General features: G+C 48.3%; 1 long non-coding RNA gene across 1 annotated transcript; it reads right to left on the bottom strand.

Annotated features, from left to right (window-relative positions):
* Positions 1-2,391: 2,391 nt before the first annotated feature.
* Positions 2,392-3,655, bottom strand: LOC120325206. Its single transcript, XR_005567091.1, has 2 exons — positions 2,901-3,655; positions 2,392-2,699 (listed from the first exon to the last, which is right to left on the bottom strand). It is a non-coding gene; the product is annotated as an uncharacterized LOC120325206 (long non-coding RNA).
* Positions 3,656-5,135: the final 1,480 nt, after the last annotated feature.

The raw sequence follows: 5,135 nt of genomic DNA, 5'->3' as shown, positions 1-5,135 counted from the left end.
ACCCCCAGCTCTCCCAGCCTGGCTCCAGAGCAGAGGGGCTCCAGCCCTTGGAGCATCTCCGTGACCTCCTCTGGACTCTCTCCAGCAGCTCCTCATCCCTGTGCTGTTGTTCCCTAGGGCTGGAGGCAGCTCTGCAGGTGGAGTCTCACCTGAGTGGGGCAGAGGGGCAGAATCTCCCCCTCCCCTACTGCCCACGCTGTGGGATCAGCCCAGGGCATGGGGGGTTCTGGGTCCCAGCCCACACATCTGGGGCATGTGGAGCTTCTCACCCACCAACATCCCCAAGTCCTTCTCCCCAGGGCTGCTCTCAATCCATTCTCCACCCAGTCTGTATTTGTGCTTGGAGTTACTATGACCAACGTGCAGGACCTTGCTTTTGGCCTTGTTCAATTTCATGAGGTTTGCACGGGCCCACCTCTCAGGTTTCTCAGGGTCCCTGTGGATGGCAGATAAACCAAGTTTTTCTATATAAACACAGAAAATTCTGAGACAAGAAATGTAAAACCCAGAATTTAAACACATTTTAAACACCCCTCTAGCCAGCCGGATCCCTTCAGCCCCTTCAGACCTGCTCAAAACCACCAAGAGATGTTCCTACAAGCAACTGAAACCACATTCTTCTTCCCGCATCAGGTTCCCAAAAACACCCACCCGGCAATCATTCCCCATTTCATGTTGCATGGGTTGCATTCAAGAGGTTAACTCAATTTCTAGCTGTGGATTCTTTGTTGCTCCCTGTCTAGCTGTGCCGTCACACTCGTCCGGATAAATGGATCACGTTAATGAACATCAACGGAAGGACCGCAGCCATAAATTCTCCAGAATCGTTGGCCTCTGAAGAAACCTTAATTCTACTTTGACAGCAAAATCGGATTCCAAAGATCTCTCTCCCTGCTGTGCTTTATTTTGGGCTGTATCGTTTTGCTGGGCAGGTTGTCATGGCAACCTGATATTCACTGGAGGGTGGCTGTAATTGGGAGAGCACATTGTTAATTTAGCTCCAGAATTTTTTTTTTTATTATTATTATTTTTGTTGTATTTTAAGCAAAGGAGAACTGCCTGGCTTTTCATATTTTTATCTATGAACATGCTATGGTTTAATTATTAATCTGAGTGCCAATAGCATCACTCCAGTGACGGTTGAGCTGCTGTGCAGAGCTCATGGGGGCAGACAACAGCTCTGCCCACATCCCTTTTTCTCAGCTCATCTTCTCACGCAGCTTCCCCACATCTCCTCCAGCCCCCAAGCCCCTAATCCGAAAGCCCCCAGGCCTAGGCTTTCACAGGGATGCTCCTGGTGCATGGGGGCAGGACTAGGGGGGGAAAAAAAGGGTACGATCTGCTCTTGTATTAATGATAATTTTTTTGGAATTCCAGTGCAACTGGAATCATCAGCTTTAACCTGATAACAATTCATCTCAGATAGTTATTTAGAGCAACTCACCCTCTTTGGAGAACACAAGCTCCTAAAATCAATGGTGTGAACAGGATGACACGTGTACATCCAGCTCCTGGGTGGGCACAGCAAATCCTGGCCCCTCCTGGTGGGACCTCTCTGTGCATTCCCCTCCTGCCCCAACCTGCTCAAGGCATCCTTGGCCTGGAGACATCACAGGATTCCACCAGGCACTCACCTGCATCCTTCCTGAAAGCAGGAGGATGGCAGGATGGGGGGGTCTGGTTCACCCAGATGGATCAGGGCACACAGCTTCCAGCCTGAGATTTTTGGGAAACGACCAGTCCCTAGCACGGTGTCTGTGGAAGTGTGGGAGGGAGTCGGATTCATTCCTCTAGTGGGTGTGGGGAGAATTTGGACAGGGATAACAGCAGGGTGACTAAAGGTAAGCCCAGAGATGGGTGCTGGGCAGCATCATTCCAGGACTTGGGAAAAGGTGCCATCTCTGTCACCTCACCCCAGTGCTCCCACCCTCGTGTGGGTTTGAAGCTCCACGGCCATGCTGGTCTTGGTGTTCATTATTAACATGTCCCAACAGGAAGAAAGGGCAGCTTTCCGGTACCTGGGGATTTTTCTCCAGGAGCTGGCACAGCTCCAGGTCCAAAGAGCAAAGCAGAGCTGCTAGTCCCATCCCCAGGCAGGTGCAACCCTGCTCCCCTCTGCTTGGTCCCTCAGCCCCTCCGACCTGCACATCCCAGCCTCTTCCTGTCATCCCTGCTTCTGGCTTAATCCCGTCTCAGCTCAGAAAGGAGGGAAGTTGGGATAGGAGAGGATTGCTGCTTGAAATAGAAAAAAAAAAAAAGAGAAAAAAAAGAGATGAGTCGTAAAAGCCAGGGATGGAGGAGGGAACAGAAACATCCTTCTTTCAAGGAAAAGATGCTGTGGCTGCTGTTCTGGGTACCATATGCCAGGTAATAACACAAGATGACTCAGTGTTTGGGAAATTAAATTGGCTCTTTATTAAAAGCCTGTATTTAGGGAGGTAGTGAGGTGTCAGAGGAGTTCCTGCATCGCCTTAGCAGAGGGAATTCAGGCAGGCTGTCTGGCTCCTTATGCTGCTAAGCACGGAGTCCACAGGGTGCTGGGACACGTATCCTGCTTCAGCATCCTCCCAGAGCTGCTCCTGGGGAAGCACTGAGCATCTTTGGGAAGATCTTAGGAGCTCTTCCTAAGCTCTCTCCTACGTAATTCAGTGGAAACTGGTGGATCTCTGCCAGTGGGAAATGCTCCAACCTCAAGATTTCTGTCCCAGGAAAATAGCAAGAGGCAGAAAGAGCAGCCAGGGACACGAAGTTATTTGAGAGCACAAACTGCAACCCAAAACATGCTGTGCCAAAGTCTGGCCTTGCCATGGCAATACCCTTCAAAATGCCTTAGCAATGATGGGAATCTGCTGATTCGGAGGGGAAATACAGAATATTTACAGAGAGTATTTACAAAGTACCTTGCTCATAGCTGTGGTGTGCTGGTAGCTTGGCACTCCCTCTCTAGCTTGGAGCAAATCTTGGCTTCAGAGAGTGTAGCTGAAGGCAAAATCCAGCGTACTGTGTTCTGCTCAAATTATACATCCCCTGCACGGAAAGCTCAGCTATATATACAGGTAAAAAAATAAACTCAAGAAGGTGAGAATTCTTTTCTTCTTACCCAAGTCCTTCTGGCATAGGTGGAATGATGGGGATGTCTGCCAGCATGGAGACACAGCGGTGCCCTCAGTGGGTTTCTAAGAAGTGACCGTGGCCATTAAGTGCTTAGATGCTCCCTCAGAGACTTCTGCAGGAAAATAAGCTCTTAAAATAGTTTGGTCAACAATCTTCCTGCCAGAATCAGAGTGATCATTATTTTGGTCGGGCTGCAGTTGAATTGAAAGCAAATAGACCTCCTTTAAAAGCACAAATAATAGACCTACTGTAGGAGAGAAGGACTGGAGACAGACAAGGTCTTTATTCCCATCCTGACGGAGTCTGAGTGAGTGGCTCTGTCCTCCTTCCTGAGTGTGGAGATCTCTGTCTGTGCCTGGGGGTCCAGTGGTGATGGACGTGGGGTTCCAGCAGTCCCTCCTCCATCCAAATCTTATGGGGTGGGACAGCCTGGAAGAAAACCTAGAGAGGAACTGAGGTGATGGAGTGTGAATGTGGCCAGCCAGGATGTTTGTGGCAGAAGAGACAGCACCAAACTGTCAATATTCTCTCATATACATACATATATACATATATATATATACATATACATGCATCTATCTATCTATCTATCTATCTATCTATCTATCTATCTAAAATAAAAATCAAATATCGGAGCAGGGTACCCATGGGTGAAGCAATGCTTGGCTATGGCAAGAGGAGAAGGTGGTTTTGAAATGCTGAGTGGGGGGACAGGCTCCTTCCCCCACTTCTCAGTTATTTTTAGAAAGGCATCTGTATCCAGCACAGTAATCAGTGTGCCAAGGCTGTTTGCAAGTCAAGGCTAAATTCACTGCTATTTGGGGAAGGCCTGAAACAGGGATGGCCCAGGCTCCTGGAGAGCTGGGTTTGTGGGATCTGCTTTGCTGCAGATGGGTTGAAATCCTGCTCTGATGCTGGTTTCCATACTACAGGTGAGAAGATGCAGCTCAGAACATTTGGATTTTCTCCTTGACCTCCCACATAGCTTAAAATAATAACCTTCATTTCCTGTATTTCACATAATTCAGTTGAATAATGAGACTACCTGGACATAGCTCATTGCCTTCCTCCCCTGATTTAATTCACATCTTTGGATTAAAGAGGCCTTAGAAATACAAAGCATGATTATCCAGGTAAGAAGAAATTACCAATTTAAAGGATCACCACGATTCCAGCCACAAGGATTTGCAAAGGTCAGGCTGCTGAGGAAGCTGAGCCAAGAGCTGGAAGAGGAAGTGCAAGGATTTGGGATGGGTGATGAAGGGTGTCCTTCCATGCCGGGCAAGGATAGGATCCTGTCAGATGCCTCCATAGGGTGACAGAAAACATCTCTGTCAGGGACATCAACAAATCCAGGTTTGCCGGAGAAGGGAGTTCAAATTAATTGACAAGTGTGTTTTGCAGAGGCATGTCTGGCCAGGGAATATTCCAGTAACCCAGAAATATGTCTCTCTTCCTCTGGCTGCAAATAGGATTTTTTTCCATAATCCCTTATTGTGGATATTAATTCCATCAGAGGATTGCAATGCTGCTTACAGGGGTGCAGAGAGAAGGAACTGCTAATTGTTGGGGTGGGAAAAGAAGTAGGGGAATTTCACTGGGTGAGGGATGTGGGAAATCCAGGGCGCTGGATGGAGAACAAGAGCAAAAGGCTCTTCTAATTTTCATCTCCAGGCCTTTCAATACTTAAAAGGGGGCTTAGAAGAAAGGTGAGGACAGACTTTTTAGTAGGTGCTGAAGTGATGGGATACGGGGGAATGTTTTTAAACTGAAAGAGAGTGTATTTAGATTAGATATAAGAAGATTTTTACAGTGAGGGTGGGGAGGACCTGGCACAGGTTGCCCAGAGAAGCTGTGGCTGCCCCTGGATCCCTGGAAGTGTCCAAGGCCAGGTTGGATGGGGCTTGGAGCAACCTGGGCTAGTGGAAGGTGTCCCTGCCCACGGCAGGGGGTGGAATGAGATGTGATTTAAGGTCCCTTCCCACCCAAACCATTCTGTGAGTCTATGACTGCCATTTCAT

Source organism: Pipra filicauda, unplaced genomic scaffold (assembly GCF_003945595.2).
Source record: "Pipra filicauda isolate LSUMZ 115617 unplaced genomic scaffold, ASM394559v2 scaffold128_size5466820_pilon, whole genome shotgun sequence".
NCBI classification, from domain to species: Eukaryota; Metazoa; Chordata; class Aves; order Passeriformes; family Pipridae; genus Pipra; species Pipra filicauda.
The sequence above is the reverse complement of the archived record's forward strand: the minus strand, read 5'-3'. Positions and strand labels throughout refer to the sequence as shown.